The 25,250-nt window shown below is 42.6% G+C and overlaps 2 long non-coding RNA genes across 2 annotated transcripts; both read right to left on the reverse strand.

Annotated features, from left to right (window-relative positions):
• Positions 1-369: 369 nt before the first annotated feature.
• LOC139553876 (uncharacterized) lies at positions 370-4,402 on the reverse strand. Its single transcript, XR_011670745.1, has 4 exons — positions 4,357-4,402; positions 2,187-2,856; positions 1,777-1,940; positions 370-1,672 (listed from the first exon to the last, which is right to left on the reverse strand). It is a non-coding gene; the product is annotated as an uncharacterized lncRNA (long non-coding RNA).
• Positions 4,403-9,690: 5,288 nt separating this feature from the next.
• LOC139553878 (uncharacterized) lies at positions 9,691-14,778 on the reverse strand. Its single transcript, XR_011670748.1, has 3 exons — positions 14,660-14,778; positions 13,499-13,624; positions 9,691-11,174 (listed from the first exon to the last, which is right to left on the reverse strand). It is a non-coding gene; the product is annotated as an uncharacterized lncRNA (long non-coding RNA).
• Between the last annotated feature and the right edge of the window lie 10,472 nt (positions 14,779-25,250).

A 25,250-nucleotide genomic window follows, 5' to 3' on the forward strand; every position in this document is an offset into this window, starting at 1 on the left:
TTTATATGTGTCTCTGTCATTGAAAAACAGTCAAATTCTTTCTGTAAAATACAGGAGAGTCCAATAAAGGAATAGTGCCTAGCAGCTGTGGTTAGAGGAAAAGCTAAATAACGTGCCTTAACCATTTAACCTAACTCCTAAACCTAACCCTTTAACTACATAGCTAGCATGTTAACTAGCCCTAACCTTAACCCCTAACCCTAACCTTAACCCCTTGCATAGCTAACATTAGCTAGCCTAGCTAACGTTAGCCACAACAAATTGGAATTCGTGCAACGTACACATATGTCATGAAGAAATGTATGTTGTATAAAACAACTTCACATCATGTTGATGAATCTAGACACATGTTGATGAATCTAGACACATGTTGATGAATCTAGACACATGTTGATGAATCTAGACACATGTTGATGAATCTAGACACACGTTGATGAATCTAGACACACGTTGATGAATCTAGACACACGTTGATGAATCTAGACACACGTTGATGAATCTAGACACACGTTGATGAATCTAGACACACGTTGATGAATCTAGACACACGTTGATGAATCTAGACACACGTTGATGAATCTAGACACACGTTGATGAATCTAGACACACGTTGATGAATCTAGACACACGTTGATGAATCTAGACACACGTTGATGAATCTAGACACACGTTGATGAATCTAGACACACGTTAATGAATCTAGACACATGTTGATGAATCTAGACACATGTTGATTAATGAAGCCCTGAGGTTTACTCTGCTGCTATTATTCATGTCCACTGGGTGGTGTAATGTCCCATGGGTTTTGTACAAGGTCTAGAACTGATGTAACCCAATGACTGTATGATGTGACATCAGAGGCCCAACTTCCTGTGCTTCTGCTCTCATGTCTGGTGATGCACTTCCTGTTTGAACTTGGAGGTGTTCTGCTGGTGCTGGTTCTTCTCAGTGAAGTAGACAGTCTGTATCTCTGGTTCTGTCCATTAGAGTGCTGTGGTTCTGGACAGGAGAGTGCTGTGGTTCTGGTCAGGAGAGTGCTGTGGTTCTGGACAGGAGAGTTCTGTGGTTCTGGACAGGAGAGGGCTGTGGTTCTGGTCAGGAGAGGGCTGTGGTTCTGGTCAGGAGAGTGCTGTGGTTCTGGTCAGGAGAGGGCTGTGGTTCTGGACAGGAGAGGGCTGTGGTTCTGGACAGGAGATTGCTGTGGTTCTGGTCAGGAGAGTGATGTGGTTCTGGACAGGAGAGTGCTGTGGTTCTGGTCAGGAGAGTGCTGTGGTTCTGGACAGGAGAGTGCTGTGGTTCTGGTCAGGAGAGTGCTGTGGTTCTGGACAGGAGAGGGCTGTGGTTCTGGACAGGAGAGGGCTGTGGTTCTGGACAGGAGAGTGCTGTGGTTCTGGACAGGAGAGTGCTGTGGTTCTGGACAGGAGAGTGCTGTGGTTCTGGTCAGGAGAGTGCTGTGGTTCTGGACAGGAGAGGGCTGTGGTTCTGGTCAGGAGAGTTTTGTGGTTCTGGACAGGAGAGGGCTGTGGTTCTGGACAGGAGAGGGCTGTGGTTCTGGACAGGAGAGTGGTGTGGTTCTGGACAGGAGAGGGCTTTGGTTCTGGTCAGGAGAGTGCTGTGGTTCTTCTCTCCCTGATGAAGTGTTCACTGAGTTGTAAGCTCTTGGAACAATGACCTGTTTGGAGATGAAACATTACAACATTTAAATGATTAAAATGATTGTTATTTAAAACTATTGTCTGGTATAATGCATAGATGAATGAATGACAGAGCAGGTACCTCTTCTAGTGAATGTTGTTCTTTAGGGACATTCTGTCTTCTGGTATGTTTGATGTATCCAACACCAAGTAACACAGCAACTAGGAGTAATATACCAGTAACAGTAACACCACCCACAATGGTGTCAACTGGTAACACTGAGGCTTTCCCATCCTCACCACTACCTGAGGACACACACACACACACACACACACACACACACACATTAAGAACAGTGTTCATACAATGATTCATACAGACAGAATTAATCCAATCTTAACTAGAGAAGAATTACAATAAGGATGTCAAAACTTTAGTCATATTTTTTAATTTATTCCAATGAATTAAACTTGAATTGATATGATATTATTATTAGGTTATTAAACAGTGATGGAGGTATACAGTGAAGGTGGAGGCTAAATGGTACTGACAGTCCTCCATGGGTTGAGAGATGGTCTGTGTGCTGACGTGGTTGCTGCCGGTACATTGGATCCTTCCAGTCAATACGGAGATGGTCATGTTACCACCGGTTAGTGACGGAGACTGTTGTGACAGTGTACACTGACCGCTGTCACAGACAGACAACATCCAGACATCTTTAACTGAACAGTTCACTGTGACATCACAGAGTCCCACACTTGTGTTGAAGAGAGATGTGACATCCATGACTGGTTTGGGAACATGATCTATAAGAACCAATGGAGTTGGGAAAGAGATACCTACATTCATGAGTGGTCTAGAGACTACAGTTGTATTAAAGAAACAAAAAGAAGACTACCAGCACAAACAAATCACAAAACTCACCCAGCACTTTTAGTCTGTATGTGATAGTTGAAAATGTCCAGTCTCTCTGATTAATTGCACTTACAATGTACATTGTACTGTCTGTCTTCAACAGATTCTTTATACACAGAGAATGGTTCACAGAGTTATAATCCACCTTCTCCTTGTATTTAGGAGAGATCTCTTTATCATCAACTATTATATCACTGCCCGTCTTCCATTTAAGTCCTTTGATCATCTCAGGAGGTTCTGCAACAGCCAGACATATTGAACCCCCCTTCAACCCATACTGGTCCACTCAAGGTTCTGCCCTGATTCCTAATGAGAGAGGAACAGGTTCACATTTAAATCAAACATTGTTAGCTGGAATGCTGGACAGGATTTAAGTCAGTCCTGATGTGGGCGGCAGTAACCCAAGGTCTTCTTTTGAAAAGTATTTTACCAGACTCAGGACATAACTCTTGCCCAGTAATCATAGTTTACAGTTATATTATCCAGGAAGTTGCCTGCACCAAATAAATGTTTATTCTTATGTGATACAGTTACAACTTTTACCATCTCTAATAAGGTGTTAAGAAGAAGAACAAGGATCACTCAAATATGTTTTTAAGTAAAGTATCTCATCTATGGTTTGTGTTCAGATCACTCATGTTCTAAGTATCTCATCTATGGTTTGTGTTCAGATTACTCATGTTCTAAGTATCTCATCTATGGTTTGTGTTCAGATCACTCATGTTCTAAGTATCTCATCTATGGTTTGTGTTCAGATCACTCATGTTCTAAGTATCTCATCTATGGTTTGTGTTCAGATCACTCATGTTCTAAGTATCTCATCTATGGTTTGTGTTCAGATCACTCATGTTCTAAGTATCTCATCTATGGTTTGTGTTCAGATCACTCATGTTCTAAGTATCTCATCTATGGTTTGTGTTCAGATCACTCATGTTCTAAGTATCTCATCTATGGTTTGTGTTCAGATCACTCATGTTCAAAGTATCTCATCTATGGTTTGTGTTCAGATCACTCATGTTCTAAGTATCTCATCTATGGTTTGTGTTCAGATCACTCATGTTCTAAGTATCTCATCTATGGTTTGTGTTCAGATCACTCATGTTCTAAGTATCTCATCTATGGTTTGTGTTCAGATCACTCATGTTCTAAGTATCTCATCTATGGTTTGTGTTCAGATCACTCATGTTCTAAGTATCTCATCTATGGCTTGTGTTCAGATCACTCATGTTCTAAGTATCTCATCTATGGCTTGTGTTCAGATCACTCATGTTCTAAGTATCTCATCTATGGCTTGTGTTCAGATCACTCATGTTCTAAGTATCTCATCTATGGTTTGTGTTCAGATCACTCATGTTCTAAGTATCTCATCTATGGTTTGTGTTCAGATCACTCATGTTCTAAGTATCTCATCTATGGTTTGTGTTCAGATCACTCATGTTCTAAGTATCTCATCTATGGTTTGTGTTCAGATCACTCATGTTCTAAGTATCTCATCTATGGTTTGTGTTCAGATCACTCATGTTCAAGTATCTCATCTATGGTTTGTGTTCAGATCACTCATGTTCTAAGTATCTCATCTATGGTTTGTGTTCAGATCACTCATGTTCAAAGTATCTCATCTATGGTTTGTGTTCAGATCACTCATGTTCAAAGTATCTCATCTATGCCAATCTATGGCTTGTGTTCCAAAAGGATGAATAACTAGTCTTACAACAGGATTCCCAGTAGTTACCTCCAAGTCCAAGAGGTATACCTCCTTTAACTCTAGAATTCATTACATGTAAAAGATATGAAGAGTTTAGATACCTGTGATGATTTCCAGCCAACAGATGTGTAGCAGAAACAGAGTTTTCATTTCAAAATATAGATTAAGTTAGACTTCCTGTCTATGTCGAAATGATGAGACCGTGTGGTGGTAAACTACAAGTAGTATGCCTTTCAGGAAGTAAATAGGTGCTCTCTCAGTCAGAGTAGGACATAGACCGTGGCTAACTAAACTCCCCTTCCCACTCAAAGCATGTCCTATAGAAGAGCTTGTGGTTGTTCAGAAACTAGGTGGTTTGTGTTGTGGAGGTTTGATTGAAGGTAGTCCTTAGTGATGTGTTAAAAGCAGACACACTGTACTGAGCAGTGTTCAATATGTTAACATCTGAAATACTGTAGTTAGTTAGAATTATATTGAATAATTAAATGTATTTATCAATCAGACTCCATTATAATGTGACTAAATGTAATAGGCCCTATGTGTCTCTGCCCGAACATCACACACACATTCTGTCATCTAATTATCACATTGTGTCATCTAATTATCACATTCTTACATTTCAGTTTGAGGACAAGACAGGAATTTTCCCATCTGCAGCTTCATAGTTCAGAACACTGTAAAGATATGGAGGAAAATGAAACTTATTTTACAAGAACCAATATCACTGCCGAGAAACACCACTTTATGGAATAATCCTTGGTTCGTTTTTCAGAATTCATCAATAAATTGAAAACTAAAGGCATGGAAACCGTAAATGACTCAGTAACAGGAAACACATTTATTTCCATGACAGAAATATAAAGTCATTTTGGACTGACTAATGTAGATAGTTTCAAATACATAAAACCTTTTGGCCATCACAGCAACCACGAGGGAAAGTTATTTGAGTCAGAAAATGATGTTTATACGATAGGGAAGATATAAAGAATCTTGCAGATTTCATATCCAACTGACAATCTAAGAAAAAAATATTAACTATTGGATTTATAAAGAGCTGATGGAGGGAAAGTTGGAGCAACAAAATGTACACTTAATCCAGTATACAGGAAAACAAAGACTATATTATACAAGATACAAAATTCACAAACTCTACAGCACAACGGCAGAGTCATGTCTCAAGTGTAAAACTAAGAATGACTCAATCCATGGTTTCTGGGAACGCTACAAACTTCAGAAGTTGTGGGCGGAGCTAGAAAGTTGGTAGTATTACGATGTAAATGTACTTTTAATCCATCTGTCTGCATATTCAACACATGACACATAAAAGTGTAGCGAGATACCTGATGGAATGGAACATTATTTCATCATTCATATTGAAAAAAACGTAAACTAAAAACTTGAAAGTCAATCCATTTTTTTTAAATGTAACCTTTATTTAACTTGGCAAGTCAGTTAAGAACAAATTCTTAATTAATTACAATGACGGCCTACCAAAAGGAAAAGGTCTCCTGCGGGGACGGGGATAATAAAAATATAGAGAGACACCACAACACTACATAAAGAGAGACCCAAGACAACAACACAACATGGCAGCCACACAACATGGCAGCAGCATAAAACAGGGTACAAACATGATTGGGCACAGACAACAGCACAAACAGCAAAAAGGTAGAGACAGCAATACATCACGTGAAGCAGCCACAATTGTCAGTAACAATGTCCATGATTGAGTCTTTGAATGAAGAGATGGAGATAAAACTGTCCAGCTTGAGTGTTTTTTGCAGCTCGTTCCAGTCGCTAGCTGCAGCGAACTGAAAAGAGGAGGGACCCTGGGATGTGTGTGCTTTGGGGACCTTTAACAGAATGTGACTGGCAGAACGGGTGATGTATGTGGAGGAGGAGGGCTGCAGTAGATATCTCAGATAGGGGGAGGGAGGCCCTAAGAGGGTTATATAAATAAGCATCAACCAGTGGGTCTTGTGTCAGGTATACAAAGATGGCCAGTTTACAGAGGAGTATAGAGTGCAGTGATGTGTCCTATAAGGAGCATTGGTGGCAAATCTGATGGCCGAATGGTAAAGAACATCTAGCCGCTCGAGAGCACCCTTACCTGCCGATCTGTGAATTACGTCTGTAATCTAGCATGGGTAGGATGGTCATCTGAATCAGGGTTAGTTTGGCAGCTGGGGTGAAAGAGCAGCAAATACGATAGAGGAAACCAAGTCTAGATTTGTGCTGAAAGAACGACAGTGTACCGCCTAGCCATACTCCCAAGCACTTGCATGAGGTGACTAGTTCAAGCGCTAAACCCTCAGAGGTAAACCCACGAGAGAGTAACGGTTAATGTGATTGGATGTTAATTATTTGACTGGGCTACCTGTATTTGACATTGTGTTGTTATTTCGCTGAACACTAGATGGTTCAATTTGATTTTTGGCAGTGAAACGATGCTACTCCTGCAAGAAAAAAAACTCACCCAAATGTATAGCCTCGTTGGAAAACGGGTCTTTAAAAAAAAAAGTGAATCACATTTTTATTTGGCGTACCCCCGATGGCATTGCGCGTACCCCTGGTTTGGGAATACCTTTACTAGACAATAGTTTAAAAAACAATACTTTTTAGGATTTAAATGTTGTATCTCCAAACAGGTCATTGTTCTAAGAGTTGGCCTCTCCACCAGATGGAGACCACAGCACTCTCAATGCCCTCAATCTCACACAAATTATCAAGGAACCCACCAGGTACAACCCTAAATCTGTAAACATGGGCACCCTCATAGATATTATCCTGACCAACTTGCCCTCCAAATACACCTCTGCTGTTTTCAATCAGGATCTCAGCGATCACTGCCTCATTGCCTGCATCCGTTATGGGTCCGCGGTCAAACGACCACCCCTCATCACTGTCAAACACTCCCTAAAACACTTCTGCGAGTAGGCCTTTCTAATCGACCTGGCCCGGGTATCCTGGATTGATATTGACCTCATCCCGTCATTAGAGGATGCCTGGATGTTCTTTAAAAGTAATTTCATCACCATCTTAAATAAGCATGCCCCTTTAAAAAAAATGTAGAACTAAGAACTAATTTAGCCCTTGGTTCACTCCAGACCTGACTGCCCTCGACTAGCACAAAAACATCCTGTGGCGTAATGCACTAGCATCGAATAGTCCCCGCGATATGCAACTTTTCAGGGAAGTCAGGAACCAATACAAACAGTCAGTTAGGAAAGCAAAGGCTAGCTTTTTCAAACAGAAATTTGCATCCTGTAGCTCTAACTACAAAAAGTTTTGGGACACTGTAAAGTCCATGGAGAATAAGAGCACCTCCTCCCAGCTGCCCACTGCACTGAGGCTAGGAAACACTGTCACTACCAATAAATGCTTTCCTCCTGGCTACCCCAACCCACAGCTCCGCACCCCCCGCAGCTACTTGCCCAAGCCTCCCCAGCTTCTCCTTCACCCAAATCCAGATAGCAGATGTTCTGAAAGAGCTACAAAACCTGGACCAGTACAAATCAGCTGGGCTTAACAATCTGGACCCTCTCTTTCTAAAATTATCCGCCGCCATTGTTGCAAACCTTATTACTAGTCTGCTCAACCTCTCTTTCGTATCGTACGAGATTCCTAAAGATTGGAAAGCTGCCGCGGTCATCCCCCTCTTCAAAAGGAGGTGGCACTCTACCTATATCCATCCTGCCCTGCCTTTCTAATGTCTTCAAAAGCCAAGTTTACAAACAGATCACTGACCATTTCAAATCCCACCGTACCTTCTCCGTTGTGCAATCTGGTTTCCGAGCTGGTCACGGGTGCACCTCAGCCACGCTCAAGGTACTAAACGATATCATAACCGCCATAAATAAAAGACAATACTGTGCAGCCGTTTTCATCGACCTGGCCGGCTTTCGACTCAGCCAATCACCGTATTCTCATCGGCAGACTCAACAGCCTTGGTTTCTCAAATGACTTGCTCGCCTGGTTCACCAACTACTTCTCAGATAGAGTTCAGTGTGTCAAATCGGAGGGCCTGTTGTCCGGACCTCTGGCAGTCTCTATGGGGGTACCACAGGGTTCAATTCTCAGGCCGACTCTTTTCTCTGTATATATCAACGATGTCGCTCTTGCTGCTGGTGATTCTCTGATCCACCTCTACGCAGACAACACCATTCTGCGAGTAGGCCTTTCTAATCGACCTGGCCCGGGTATCCTGGATTGATATTGACCTCATCCCGTCATTAGAGGATGCCTGGATGTTCTTTAAAAGTAATTTCATCACCATCTTAAACATCTTTTCACGTTTGGATGAAAAGTGTGCCCAGAGTAAACTGCCTCCTACTCAGTCCCAGATGCTAATATATGCATATTATTATTAGTATTGGATAGAAAACACTCTGAATTTTCTAAAACTGTTTGAATCATGTCTGTGACTATAACATAACTTATTTGGCAGGCAAAACCCCGAGGACAAACCATTCAGATCTTTTTTTTTTTTTTTAGGTCACTCTTTTCAATTGGTTTCATTGGGAATCCAGATTTCTAAGGGACCTTCCTGCAGTTCCTATCGCTTCCACTTGATGTTAACAGTCTTTAGAAATTGTTTGAGGTTTTTCCTTTGAGAAATGAAGAAGTAGCCATGTTCAGAATGAGGCTTCAGTGAAGTGTACTGTTTGTTAGAGGCGCGTGACCAGAAAGCATGCTACACATTGTTTTCCTCCGGTATTGAACACAGATCATCCCGTCTTCAATTTTATCGATTATTTACGTCAAAAAATACCTAAAGTTGTATTACAAAAGTAGTTTGAAATGTTTGGACAACGCTTACAGGTAACTTTTGAGATATTTTGTAGTCACGTTGTGCAAGTTGGAACCGTTTATTTTCTGGATCAAACGCGCCAAATAAATGGACATTTTGGATATATATCGACGGAATTAATCGAACAAAAGGACCATTTGTGATGTTTATAGGACATAGTGGAGTGCCAACAGAAGAAGCTCGTCAAAGGTAAGGCATGAATTATATCTTTATTTCTGCATGTCGCGCCTGGAAGGTTGAAATATGATGGTCTGTGATTGTTAGCTGGGGTGCTGTCCTCAGATAATAGCATTGTTTGCTTTCGCCATAAAGCATTTTAAAAATCTGACACGTTGGCTGGATTCACAACAAGTGTAGCTTTAATTTTGTATATTGAATGTGTGATTTCATGAAAGTTGAATTTTTATAGTATTTTATTTGAATTTGGCGCTCTGCATTTTCACTGGATGTTGGCCAGGTGGGACGCTACCGTCCCACATATCCCAGAGATTAACAAACCTCCAAACGAGCTTCAACGCCATACAACACTCCTTCTGTGGCCTCCAACTGCTTTTAAATGCTAGTAAAACTAAATGCATGCTCTTCAACCGATTGCTGCCCGCACCCGCCCACCCGACTAGTATCACTACTCTGGACGGTTCTGACTTAGAATATGTGGACGACTACAAATACCTAGGTGTCTGGTTAGACTGTAAACTCTCCTTCCAGACTCACATCAAACATCTCCAATCAAAAATCAAATCTAGAATCGGCTTCCTATTTTGCAACAAAGCCTCCTTCACTCATGCTGCCAAGCATTCCCTCGTGAAACTGACTATCCTACCGATCCTTCACTTCGTCGATGTCATTTACAAAATAGCCTCCAACACTCTACTCAGCAAACTGGATGTAGGCTATCACAGTGCCATCCGTTTTGTCACCAAAGCCCCATATACTATCCACCACTGCGACCTGTATGCTCTCGTTGGCTGGCCCTCGCTACGTATTCGGCGCCAAACCCACTGGCTCCAGGTCTTCTATAAGTCTTTGCTAGGTAAAGCCCCGCCTTATCTCAGCTCACTGGTCACCATAACACCCACCCGTAGCACGCACTCCAGCAGGGATATTTCACTGGTCATCCCCAAAGCCAACACTTAATTTGGCCGACTTTCCTTCCAGTTCTCTGACAATGACTGGAACAAATTGCAAAAATCACTGAAGCTGGAGACTTATCTCCCTCTAACGTTAAGCATCAGCTGTCTGAGCAGCTTACCGATCACTGTACCTTTACACAGCCAATCTAAATAGCACACCCGACTACCTCATCCCCATATTGTTATTTATCTTTTTGCTCTTTTGCACGCCAGTATCTCTACTTGCACATCATAATCTGCACATCTATCACTCCAGTGTTAATGCTAAATTGTAATTATTTTGCCTCTATGGCCTATTTATTTATTGCCTTACCTCCCTAATATTCTACATTTGCACACACTGTACATAGATTTTTCTATTGTGTTATTGACTGTACGTTTGTTTATGTGTAACTATGTGTTGTTGTTTTTGTCGCACTGCTTTGCTTTATCTTGGTCAGGTCGCAGTTGTAAATGAGAACTTGTTCTCAACTGGCCTACCTGGTTAAAATAAAGGTGAAATAAGTACAAAATAAATGGTGCAAAACAGATGAGGTTGGCTTAGATTGTTGACTACATGTAAGCTATATTTCATCTCCAATGTTTATTGAAAACAAATCCTTTGCATAATGACCACTTGTTGTCTCAAATACATTGTTACAGTTGTTGGTTAGCTAGATAGTGAAGTTTGGCCATATTTGCATTGACATTTTCATATTCCTTTTCATGGAAGTTTCTTTACCCTTGTCTGTTAGTTTATGTACTCTTGTTTTGTATATTTATGTTTTTGTTTAATTGTTCATAATAATAATAATAACATAATAAATAAAGAGCAAATTCCTTTAAGAATGCACAAACAATCTAGAACCACAATCAACTCCATCCCAATGCCCACATACTACTCCTCCTCCTCCTCCTGTATGTCCTGCTCGCCCATCAGGAGGGTCCACTGAAGCTCCCTTGTCTTCTCCTGGATCACCCAGGGTGCCGGTGAGGGCTGGCAGACCATCCAAAATAGAAAAAGCAAGGACATGTATAAACAATGTGCTTATCACATTTGAGCAATAAAATGCTACCTGCATTTGCGTTTTAATCGGGATTGGAATGATTTTAGTTTCCTATTTTAAATGGTTGGTGTTGAGCTAGTCGCCATACCCTGCCGTACCCAATTTAGTCTATTGGAATTGTCTTTCAGGGATTGGCGTCAGTTAAACTGCAGTACAGCCAGTCTCCTCTATGTACGTGGAATACGTGATTTCCCAAACGAACCCCTGCCCCCTTGCAAACAAACGGACCTTAGTCATACATGCCGCATTCATGTCCCTGTCGGAACTAGTAAACTCTGAAATTACCGACTTGTTAACTGGTTGTAGTTATGCAGGTACCGCGTTCAACCAGTTAGCAAGTCGGACATTTCCGTGTTTCCTAGATCCGACTAGTACATGAACGAATGCAGCCTTGTAATGTTCTGGAAAGAGCATTTAATTTTATTCACTGCATTAGACTGCACTCTGACAGAAAAAGGCAGATTTCATCTCTCATTTCTAAAAGGAATATGAATATTCTCCTGTCCAGATCCACAGCATCTCCTGTCCAGAACCACATCACTCTCCTGTCCAGAACCACAGCACTAAACCACGGCACTCTCCTGACCAGAACCACGGCACTCTCCTGACCAGAACCACGGCACTCTCCTGACCAGAACCACGGCACTCTCCTGACCAGAACCACGGCACTCTCCTGACCAGAACCACGGCACTCTCCTGACCAGAACCACGGCACTCTCCTGACCAGAACAAGGAGCACATCTGAAATTGTTTTAATGTAAGTACAGTTTTCTTCCACTTTCTTTTTCCGGTCCTCATTTATGACATCTAACATGGAGGAGTTGCTGTCAATAGCCCTTTTATGCTGATTCCAAGCATACATAGCATTGATATGATGCTCTGCCTTCGAATGGAGCTTAAACCCAGAATCTTTAAAACAGTGTCTTTTTCCAGTTACAAAAACCTGACTGTGATGTGAAGGCAGATTCAGGTGTTTTGGGCAGAGAAAAATGCCTACAGGTGAAACAATAAGTCCAATCTTGACTTACAGAATATTCAAGCCATGAATTGTCCTTTATACCAGGAGATGTTGAAAGCCCTTTTCCTAGTACCATGCTGAGTTCTGGGAAATATTTTCAAACACGGCTGTACAGGACCCTCTTCTCTGGATCGTGTCTGAAATACACTAGAGGTCGACGGATTAATCGGAATGGCCGATTAATTAGGGAAGATTTCAAGTTTAGATTTCAGGGTATATGCAACAGTTTGGCTTGTTGCGAACTAATTTTCCAGAATTTTACGTAATTATGACATAACATTGAAGGTTGTGCAATGTAACAGGAATATTTAGACTTATGGATGCCACCCGTTAGATAAAATACGGAACGGTTCCGTATTTCATTGAAAGAATATACGTCTTGTTTTCGAGATGATAGTTTCCGGATTCGACCATATTAATGACCTAAGGCTCGTATTTCTGTGTGTTATTATGTTATAACTAAGTCTATGATTTGATAGAGCAGTCTGCCTGTGCGGTGGTAGGCAGCAGGCTGTTAAACATTCATTCAAACAGCACTTTCCTGCGTTTGCCAGCAGCTCTTTGCAATGCTTCAAGCATTGCGCTGTTTATGACTTCAAGCCTATCAACTCCCGAGATTAAGCTGGCAATACTAAAGTACTTATTAGAACATCCAATAGTCAAAGGTATATGAAATACAAAATGGTATAGAGAGAAATAGTCCTATAATAACTGCAACCTAAAACTTCTTACCTGGGAATATTGAAGACTCATGTTAAAAGGAACCACCAGCTTTCATATGTTCTGAGCAAGGAACTTAAACATTAGCTTTTTTTACATGGCACATATTGCACTTTTACTTTCTTCTCCAACACTTTGTTTTTGCATTATTTAAAACAAATTGAACATGTTTCATTATTTATTTGAGACTAAATTGATTTTATTGATGTATTATATTAAGTTAAAATAAAAGTGTTCATTGTTCATTCAGTATTGTTGTAATTGTCATTATTACAAATATATATATATATATATATATATATATATATAAAAATCGTCCGATTAATCGATATCGCCTTTTTTTAGTCCTCCAATAACCGGTATTGGCGTTGAAAAAACATAAATCAGTCGACCTCTAAAATACACATGAAATAATGTGTCATATCTCTATGGAAATGTATAATTAAGGGATCCACAAGATTAGATACTAACAGCTGCTGACTAAAATGTGTAGTTTAAAGTATAGCCCTGGCCTACCATTGTGTCCTTCTGGAACAGCATATCTGGTGCGTGATACAGTTGGGAGGAGCACGATGACATCTGGCAGCTCTGGCTCACTGTCTTGCTCAGAGCCAGAGGTCTCTGTGTCATCCCTTGAGACATCTATTACATTACAATAACACAAGAACCATTAGTGTGTCATCAAAATAAAAATGCCACAGCCATCAAACCAAGAACACACATGAATCAACAACCAACATTTTAAAGTGAGGCTAAATCTGACAAAACCATCTATTACAAGCTGAAGCTAAACTTAAATTCTGAACTGGGCATGTGACTGACTGCCTGCTAGATGCTCTGACCTGGTGGTGGTAGACTGGGTCCTTGTGAAGTCTGACCACACTGACTCTGACTAGCCTCATAGGGAGCTGCTCTGACCTGGTGGTGGTAGACTGGGTCCTTGTGAAGTCTGACCACACTGACTCTGACTAGCCTCATAGGGAGCTGCTCTGGGGTCTTTTTGCACCTGATCTGCCTGTTTGTGCTACTTTAAGAAGAAATCTGATATCGCTCCCTTTCTTTTCATGTTTAATTGACCCTGTGCAAAAATAAGACAGTCTATGGTTACATCTAAGCATCCAATTACCCACATTTTAGTCCAATCTCTATCTTAATTACAAATCACATTATCATAACTGTACCTTAAAATCAACTACCAGCCTAAGTTACTAGTTAGATCATGGCTAGCCCTACTCTGCAGTAAGTAACTTAGCTAGCTATAATTTCTTACACCTTTACGATAGCAAAAAGGCTATCCGCAAATTGTGGTAATCTTTTGAGTAACGTTAACAGATTGATAATAATTGTTCGTTTTGAGTTCAAGTACGCAAATCTAACTTAGTTAATGGATTTCAAATTTCTGAATGTGAACTTGCTGAACACTGACAGCTGTAGCCTACTAGTTTCCTACATTAGCTAAACATTAATATACTGTAACTTACGACACTGCACTGTATATGCGTGTATTACTAGCACAGATGTAAACATAATCAGATAAGAGAGATCGGTTCCCAATTTAGCCTTAACATTAACTGTCTGTTAATGGAGCCAAAGGTCTAACGTTAACTTACACAGCGACTCAACTTTGGTAAAAGTTGTTCAGGAAACCTAAACCCGATGCTAAACCTTAAAACTTACTTCAAATATGATGCTTTCGCCAATCGTGAAAAAAACGAATGGAGCTGTGTAAATAATCTCTCTTCTGTATGTTATTGTTATTCTTATGTATCTCGCAACCAACGTTCATATTCTCTCTTCCTCGATTTGAAAACGTCAAAATAAATGCTTCAACAAGTGGTGAAAGGAGATGTCAATCAACATCAAACTGCCAGTAGCGAATTCAATTTTGGGGTGGCACCCGGGGTGGCCAGTGCGGACACCCCTCTGGCTCCACCCATGAATATGTCACCCAATTTTTCACAAAGGAAGGTGGGTGTAATGAGTGGTGTGGTGGAAGTTAACCTGTTAGTGTAACAGTATAACTTTAGTACGTCCCCTCGCCCCGACACGGGCCTTCTGCACACATCAACAACGGTCGCCCACGAAGCATCGTTACCCATCGCTCCACAAAGGCCGCGGCCCTTGCAGAGCAAGTGACGTAACTGATTGAAACGCTATTAGCGTACCCGTTAACTAGCTAGCCATTTCACATCCGTTACATTAGCTTAGTACATAGTGAAATAGGCTACTTTTGCTCCTCTAACATTAGTTACTTAATATCACAGAAAATTTCGCTCATCTTTTAGCCGACATTTAATCAATGCAGGCAAACTTTTAGCAAGCTATTCGGAATAAATCAGTTGTCCCTGTCCCTGCCTGGTGCCCAACAGATGCAGCTTCAGGCTCAGCAGCCCTGTCTCCCCATCCCCATACCCCTGAACCAGCCCTGTCTCCCCATACCCCTGAACCAGCCCTACTCCCAACTGAAGAAGGAGGTGAGCAGCATTGTGTTGAATGACATATTGCAGGTACTGCAATGAATTGAGGACAGGAATGTGATTCTCCAGTCTGAGGCAACACTGATTGCTACGCAAATTAATGTTGCACCTCGATTTAGCAAGGAACACAGCCGCCAGAGGAAAAGGAAGAGATTCCATGATGAGACCTCTCAAGAGGAGACAGCTCAGGACAGAGCAGCAACGGTGTTTCGGGACACGTTTTTTTACTGCTATGGACAATATCATAAGTGACTTGGACACTAGGTTCCACACCACTGCAAAAATGTTAGAATAGTTTTCTGCTGTTCTGAAAGTTGGGCAGATTAGTGAGTATAAAGTCTCTTCTGTGTGCCAACCACTGATCATGAAGTATTCCAGAGATCTTACACCTGAGTTTCATAATGATGTAAGACACCTGAACACTGTATATGCTGCCACTTCTCCCATAACTTGTCCCCTCTTGGTCTCCTGAATGCAATTTGTAAGATGCAGCTGTAAAGCATTTTTGGAGAAGTGTGCATTGCTTTATGTATATTTTGCACACTGCCTGTGACTGTTGCTGGTGGCGAGAAAGCTTTCAGCAAGCTAAAACTGATTTTTAAAAACTATTTGAGGTCCACTATGTCCCAGGACAGGCTTTGCAGTCTTGCCATGCTGTCCATTGAAAGTCAGTTAGCTAGAAAGCTGGACTTCAAAGACCTGATCAGTGACTTTGCTAGCAAGAAGGATCGGCACTGGGCTCTTTGTGAGTAAGGCTGAGAAAGGGCCAGTAATAACTGTTAAATGTCATGGCTATGGATATTGGATCACTACACACATGATGCCCATAAGCTGAGAACAAGACTGAGAACAGACTGAGAACAAAATATATCTCAAAGTAATGGGTGGATTGCCATAGAGTTTGTTGTGCACAATCAAGACCCCAAGTGGAAGAAACCTACTGATTTGGTGACCTCGACCTTTCCTCTAGCGCCACCATCAGGCCTTTTAATTTCCATTTTATTTTCCATTTCCACTTTTACAGCTGCTTATTTTCTAGTTGGTATGTATACTTGGTTCAAAAATCTGTTGCTGATTTTATTATTTTGTTTGTTTTATCATTCCATAGATGATAATGTTAATTTATTTTAATTGAAGAGGTTAATGTATATTTAAGTTATATTTATTTTAAGTTATTCATTAATGTTAAGAGAATTTTCCATTCAAGAATTTTACCATTAGAATTACATTTAGACTGTAAAAGATGTCCTTTAGCACATTTCTTATAGAGGGTATCAGTCTTGCATCAAATAGTGTATTCCACTGTATGCAGAATGTTGCATGCATGTCTGCACAGTGTTATATTTTCACAGCTCACTGTCAGTAAATATCGTACAGTAAATATTGGACAACAAGAGAGTTGCAAGCCTGCAAAGGTAGAGTTATTTAAAGCTTTGAATGGGTTGATTGGCTTCTGGAGGTGTGTGGTTACAGCAATTGCGCAGGGTTGGTGTGGCCTGTGGTGGTGGGGCCTAATGTGATATCTTTTCATGGGACTTCTCCTCCTGTATGTCCTGCTTGCCTATCAGAAGGGCCCACTGAAGCTAGCGTGTTATCTCCTGCATCACGGTGAGGGCTGGCAGACCAATCAAAATAGACAAAGCAAGGAAATGTATAAACAATGTGCTTATTACGTTTGTTCATTAAAAGACAAACTGCATTTGTGTTTTAATCGGGATTGGAATGATTTTAGTTGCCTATTTTAAATGGTTGTTGTTGAGCTAGTCGCCATACCCTGTTGAATATATTGGAATGACCTTTCAGGGCTTGGCGTCAGTTAAACTGCAGTACCGCCAGTCTCCTCTGGGTATATGGGATGACGTACTTCCTTCCCAAAGTAAACACTGCCCAATTTGCTACGCATATCGTCATAATAACGGTTTGCCTTTCTGGTATACATGCCGCGTTCATTTACCTGTCGGAACTAGGGAATTCTGACATTTCCGACTTGCTAACTGGGTGTGGTTATACTGTCCTTCAACCAGTTAGCAAGTCGGACATTTCCGTGTTTCCTAGTTCCGACAAGCACATGAACGCTGAGATCTAGGCTCTCTGACATCTTACATTGAAATCGGACGAGATCTCCGTTCTCTAATGTTCGGTAAAGAGCGTTTCATCACTGCATTATTAGGTGACAGCACTCTGACATAAGAATGCAGAGTTCATCTCTCATTTCCAAATGGAATATGAATATTCTGGGGTTTCTTCTCATTCTATAGCTAGGTATCAGCACAGGTAACATTAAGTATATTACTTATACTGTGTGGACCACAGAGCCCACAATTTCCAAGATTTGTGTCCAATCCCAAATTAACCTCTGTCTCAGGTTTACGCCACATTGATTGTAGGATTAGATAGGTGTACCAGTCAGCAATTAAATGGTATTAGTTCAACCTACCCATCATTGTTGTGTATTTGAGAGGGCAGACTTGACCTCGTTAGGCCACCGTAGATTAAAAAAAAAATATATATATTACCTTTATTTAACTAGGCAAGTCAGATAAGAACAAATTCTTATTTACAATGACGGCATAGGAACAGTGGGTTAACTGCCACCTTTTGGTTACTGGCCCATCGCTCTAACCACTAGGCTACCTGCCACCCCGTAGATGGATTCTTTGACACAGTATCTATCAAGCCATCAAAGAAATACGTTCTGTTTATATCAGTAATCTTTTAAACTGGAACACAAGTATTTATAATCTCTGTAACAATAACCTGCTACTTTCTACTGTGCCTTGTCCTTCCTCTGAGTTTGGACACTACATGACCAGAAGTATGTGGACACCTGCTTGTCGAACATAACATTCCAAACTCATGGGCATTAATATGGACTTGGTCCCCCCTTTGCTGTTATAACAGCCTCCACTCTTCTGGGAAGGCTTTCCACTAGATGACGGAACATTGCTGCGGGGACTTGCTTCCATTCACAAGGGCATTAGTGAAGTCGGGCACTGATGTTGGGCGATTAGGCCTGGCTTGCAGGTGTTCGATGGGGTTGACGTCAGTGTTCTGTGCAAGCCAGTCAAGTTATTCCACACCGATCTCGACAACCATTTGTGTATGGACCTCGCTTTGTGCACGGGGGCATTGTCATGCTGAAAAAGGAGAGGGCCTTCTCCAAACTATTGCCATAAATTTGGAAGCACAGAATCGTCTAGAATGTCATTGTATGGTGTAGTGTTAAGATTTCCCATCACTGGACCTAAGAGGCCCAGACCATTATTCCTCCTCCACCTGACTTATTGGAAAGGTGGCATCCTAAACTCTTCAGTAAGGCCATTCTACTGCCATGTTTGTCTATGGAGATTGCATGGCTGTGTGCTTGATTTCATAGACCTGTTAGCAACGGTGTAGCTGAAATAGCCGAGTCCACTCATTTGAAGGGGTGTCTGCATACGTTCATATATATAGTGTATCACAAAACAACAAAGCGGTCACCATAGCGTTAGGAATTAGAACAATGGGATATTGTTGTATTTCATAATAATAATAATGGTGCTTTTCATTACAGTCAGAATGCCAAAGGGCTTATGAAGGAAAAGAAACAACAAGAAGTCATTTAAAAAGCAATATAGGCTACAACAGTAGCTAGATCATCTAGATCAAGTCTGTTTGAATGTTTCCTGAAACCTCCAGCAGATGGAGAGTCACGGTCATGAGAGGATCTGAAGGCTCATAGCTAGAGGTTCTGGACAGAGGTGCTGGTCAGGTCAGCAGGTCCAAGGGCAGGTAGGCAGGCAGCTCAATCCTCCACCCTGATGAGGATCCTGAATAGAATCTCTATGGCGTTCACCCCGTCACTTGTTTGGTAAACAATTGAGGGATAGGGCTGGAGAAATGTTACCACTAAAATGTATAGACTTCTGGATGTAAAGACTGACCATCCATGAGATCAAAATTATAGTTTTAATCATGTTTTGAAGGTATGCAGTGTTTGTTTGCAATTACATTGTTTACTAACAATGGAGTAAAGCAGCTTATATTTTGGGGTGTGATGGGGTACGGCAGTTACATTAACCTCATGAGGTATCAACCTGCACTTGCGCTTTTTTGTATCTTGACCTTCTTGATTTTTCTCCTTTTAATGACCTGTTGACCTGATGACCTGTTGACCTGTTGACCTGTTGACTTGTTGACCTGTTGAATGTGCAGCCTTGAAGGAACCTGTAAGAAGTGTGAATGATGTAAACACACCTTGCTATTTCAATGTACCTGTTGACTAGGAATTTGCCTGACCTCTGAACCTTTTATTGTGATGAAATGTAAGTTTACAATAACTATGTGATATATCCACCCCTGAACTGTGTTATGATTGAATGTACGTGAAACTGTGAAAAAAACAAATAAATATACATCTTTAGAAAGTCTGACTTGACCACTAGATGTCAGCACATATTCAGAAATATGTCAGTAGGGTAAGAGGGCCCAGTGCTTTAAATCAGTGGTTCACAAATTAGTATGGGAACCAATAAGTATTCAACTCTTTTTTTATGATAAGCCAAAATACATTCAGGAGTAAAAGTTAGGGGAAGGGTTAGCTAACATGCTAAGTAGTTGTAAAGTCGCTAAAAAGTAGTAAGTAGTTGCAAGGTAGCTAATTAGCTAAAATTATCCATGATGAGATTCAAACCCAACCTCTGGGTTGCTAGATGTTTGAGTTATACACCCAACCATCCTCCCTCCTATCATTTCTGTCTTAAATAACTTACTGTCTTTATCTGTGATTGAAATGCACTGTGTACAAAATTGTGTACTGCACATGAAAAATACACATTTTCATGTACCTGTCATAAATTTCCAAGATGCAATTTGTGTCTACTTCACAATAATCTGTGATACTGGGTTGCAACACCCTCTGAGTCATTCACATTGTTCCAGTGGGAGAGCAGATTCTTACTGTTCACCTTCCTTTTGTCTCACATGTACACATCCAGACTGATACAGACACAGTTTTAGAATTAACCAATAGATGGAGAATAACATCAATTTATTGTGTGTGATGTATGTTTGTGTGTGTTCACGTTTGTGTAGAGGCAATTTCTTTGGATTGGTTTTGTCCAAATTTGACTCAGCATGTAAAACAGTTTCTGTTACGATATGCCACGTGCATGCAATTTAACATTGCCAAGGAACACCTCTGAAACCAGGTCATTTCCCTACGCCAAGAGGACCATTTGTCCATCTTGCCATGGATTGTATAGATCTTGCAGAAAGAAAAGAAAAGGTTGTTTAGTCCTTGTTGACAGGTTCACCAGGTGGGTGGAGGCATTTCCCACCACACACTGTGATGCTAAGACAGTAGCAAAGCTACTAGTGAGGGAGATAATACCTAGATTTGGTGTTCCTGAGGTTTATCTGCAGACAATGGTACCCACTTCACTGGTAATGTAGTGAAGCAAAAAAACACAAATAAAACTAAATTGCACAAATCCTATATCACACAAATGCACAAATAGAATAACACATTTATAAAGAAGAGAACCTGATTATTACACTGTTGCACTTCAAACAAGAAACACACAAACTAAATTGCACAACTGCCATCTAAACCCGGACCTTTCTTCCCTTCCTTGATGCAACGTCATCAATTACATCATCATAAGAAATCTGCCCAGCAATTATTCTTAACGATTTTGCACAAACTATAAAAAAATGCAACAATATGTCTGTGAAACTATATATTCACAGTATTATGAATGAATTGTGGTTTATTCGGTAGCATTTCATAGTGTGACTGATTTTACTAATTGCATTAGTACTGTACAAAGTTAGAGTTGCGCTATTTGATAGATTCCCCCGCTCCCCCTACCTCGGGCTTCCAGTGCGGAGACCTGAAGTCAACCTACCCCGCCCCCTCCCAATCTCGTACTTCTGAGTGGCAGACCTTCCCAGGCAGTAGCCTGCCTAGCTCACAAACTAGAATCAGGGTGCCAACTCCGACAAGGTTAATTGACCCACAGTCCCACACGGTGACATGATATCATTGACATGACATGCAAATGAGCGATAGAAAACCAATTGTGCAAATGTCACCATTCCAATTGTTTTTGTGCGGGCGCCCATGTCGCCTATACCTAAATCCGCCAGTGGTCTTTAAGACATCTTAAGAGGACTCAAGGAACATTTTGAAGACATGTCTTGTGGCTCAAGACGTCTCAAGACACCCCATGCCATGTCTTAAAGACATGCAATGCAATTCTATGGGGCATGCCTCAAGTCACTGTTGTTATTTAATGCCATGTCTTGAAACACCATTTAGACAGAACTTGACAACATTGTATGTACAGTACCAGTCAAAAGTTTGGACACCTACTCATTCCAAAAAAGTGTTAAACAACCAAAAAGGTATTAAAAAAACTGTCACACCCTGATCTGTTTCGCCTATCCTTGTTCTGGTCTCCACCCCCCTCCAGGCGTCGCTCATCTTCCTCATTATCCCCACTGTATTTATACCTGTGTTCTCTGTTTGTCGGTTGCCAGTTCATCTTGTCAGGTCTTACCAGCGTGTTAACCGTCTCCCTGCTTTTTCAAGTTCTGGTTTCTAGTTTCCCCGGTTCTGACCTCTGCCTGTCCTGACACAGAGCCTCCTTGCTGTCCTGTACCTGTCTGACTCTGCTTTGGATTACGGACCTCTGCCTGCCTTTGACCTGTCTTTTGCCTGCCCCCTGTTTTGGTCAATAAACATCTGTGACTCTAGCTGTCTGCATCTGGGTCTCATCCTGAGTTCTGATAGTACGAACTGGACATGACCTACCCAGCAGACTCAGACCAGCTCCACAATGCTGTCTTTCTGCAAGGAGCCACCATTGGACGACACAAGGACTTACTGCAATGTCTTATGGAGGGACTCCATACACTGGCAGAACACCATGACCAGGCGTTCGAGACTTTGCTGGAGCAATTCTGCGGATTCCCCACTGGGCAGCGGGTCACACCCGTAATCTCTCAGCCTACCCCAGTGTCCCGAGAACCCCGCTTACCTCCTCCGGAGCACTACGCTGGAGATTCCGGAACCTGCCAGGATTTTCTCTCCCAGTGCTCCCTCATTTTCAAGCTGCAGCCTTCTTCGTTCCCCTCGGACCGCTCGAGGATAGTGTACATCATAACGCTGATGTCCGGGAGGGCACTCACCTGGGCTACGGTGGTGTGGGAGCAACAGTCCGCCGTCTGCCTCAGTCTGGAGGAGTTTGTGGCGGAAGTTCGGAAGGTCTTTGATTCTCCATTGTCCGGGAGAGAGGCTGCTCGTAAGCTGGTCCAGCTATGTCAAGATTCCCGTAGTGTGGCAGACTACGTGGTGGATTTTCGCACGTTAGGCGGTTGAGAGTTCCTGGAACCCGGAAGCACTGTTCGACATGTTCCTTCACGGATTATCGGAGGTGGTCAAAAATGAGCTCGCAGCCCGGGAGCTGCCCATGGACCTTGACTCCCTCATAGCCTTGACCATCCGGATCGATCGGCGGCTTAGAGAACGTAGGAGGGAGAGGGAATCTGTGCCCTGTTGCTCTCGTTCGCCCTCGATTCCCACCTCACCACCCGAAGAATCCCGGAGACCCCCGAATTCTACATGTCCGAGTGAACCCGACGTCACCTGAGTTCTCTTGGGAATCACAGAGGGTTGCTGACTCGCCTCCTTCAGAGTGCAGGCACCTGGGCAGGGCTAGATTGACTCCGGCTGAGTTCTTACGCCGACTCCACACCCAGAGCTGTCTGTATTGTGGAGCTACGGGACATTTCGTAGCTACCTGCCCATTAAAAAAAACAGGCTCATCAAGAAGGGGTGAGTACTCTGGTGGGCCTTATGGATAACTTTTCCTTTCCCCTTACTCGCACCCCTTTCCATGCCATCCTGCTGTGGGGGAACCAGTCGAAATCTCTACGTGTACTCATCGACTCTGGGGCCGATGAGAGTTTTTTGGACACTACCCTGGCGTCCAAGCTGGGCATCCCATTCAGCCCTTCTCCTTTCCCATGGACGTTAGAGCGCTGGACAGGCGCTCTATCGTTCGGGTCACTCACAATACCACTCCCATCAACCTACGAGTGTCAGGGAGTCACAGCGAGGCAATCCAATTCATGCTAATTAACTCTCCTCAGGTTACCGTGGTATTAGGTATATTGGTATATTCTCTTGGCTCCAGTGACACAATCCTATAATAGACTGGACTGCTGGTGCCATTATAGGCTGGAGCCCGTTCTGCCACGGCCATTGTCTGAAGTCAGCGCAGCCTGCCCCGGGACGTCTTCCTGTGGGCTCGGAAGTTGCCCCGGACCTCTCCACCATTCCCGCGAACCAACAGGACCTCCGGGAGGTTTTCAGAAAGGCCCGGGGCACTTCAATTCCTCCTCACCGACCCTATTACTGCGGGGATGCCTCAGCTGGCTCGTCAGGCTCCCACGCCTCAGCCGGCTCAACAGGTTCCCATGTCTCAGCTGGCTCGTCAGGCTCCCATGCCTCAGCCGGCTCGTCAGGCTCCATTGCCTCAGCCAGCTCGTCAGGCTCCCACGCCTCAGCCCGCTCTACAGGTTCCCATGCCTCAGCCGGCTTTACATGTTTGAATGCAGGCAGGGGGTTCCAGTACATGGTTGACTGGGAGGGTTATGGCCCGGAGGAGAGGTGCTGGGTCCCCTCTAGGGACATCCTGGACGCAGGCCTCATTGCTGAGTTCCAACACCGGCACCCCGGTCAACCTGGTATCCGCCCAGATAGGAAGCATGGCGTCGCCCCTAGAGGGGCGGGGGGGGGTACTGTCACACCCTGATCTCTTTCACCTGTCTTTGTGCTGGTCTCCATTCCCCTTCAGGTGTCGCCCATCTTCCTCATTATCCCTAGTACATTTATACCTGTGTTCTCTGTCCGGTTCTGACGTCTACCTGTCCTGACCTGACCTGACCCCAAGCCTGCCTACTGTTCTGTACCTACCTGACTCTGACACGTTTACGAACCTCTGCCTGTCCTGACCCCGAGCCTGCCTGCTGATCTGTACCTTATTGACTCTGCTTTGGATTACGGACCTCTGCCTGAAAGTTTCTTCAAGTGCAGTCGCAAAAACCATCACGCGATATGATGAAACTGGCTCTCATAAGGAACGCCACAGGAAAAGAAGATCCAGAGTTACCTCTGATGCAGAAGACAAGTTCATTAGAGTTACCTCAACATCAACTGTTCAGAGGAGACTGCGTGAATCAGGCCTTCATGGCTAAAGGACACAAATAAAAATAAGAGAATTCCTTGGGCCAAGAAACACGAGCAATGGACATTAGACCGGTGGAAATCTGCCCTTTGGTCTGATGACTCCAAATTTGAGATTTTTGGTTCTAACCGCTGTGTCTTTGTGAGACGCAGAGTAGGTGAACAGATGATCTCCACATGTGTGGTTCCCACCGTAAAGCATGGAGGAGGAGGTGTGGGGGTGCTTTGCTGGTGACACTGTCTGTGATTTATTTAAAATTCAAGTCACACATAACCAGAATGGCCACCACAGCATTCTGCAGTGATACACCATTGCATCTGGTTTATGCTTAGTCTGACTATCATTTGTTTTTCAACAGGACAATGACCCAACACACCTCCAGGCTGTGTAAGGGCTATTTGACCAAGAAGGAGTGTGATGGAGTGCTGTATCAGATGACCTGGCCTCCACAATCACCCGACCTCAAACTAATTGAGATGGTTTGGGATGAATTGGACCGCAGAGTGAAGGAAAAGCACCTAACAAGTGCTCAGCATATGTGGGAACTCCGTCAAGACT

Source organism: Salvelinus alpinus, chromosome 25 (assembly GCF_045679555.1).
Source record: "Salvelinus alpinus chromosome 25, SLU_Salpinus.1, whole genome shotgun sequence".
Classification (NCBI taxonomy): domain Eukaryota; kingdom Metazoa; phylum Chordata; class Actinopteri; order Salmoniformes; family Salmonidae; genus Salvelinus; species Salvelinus alpinus.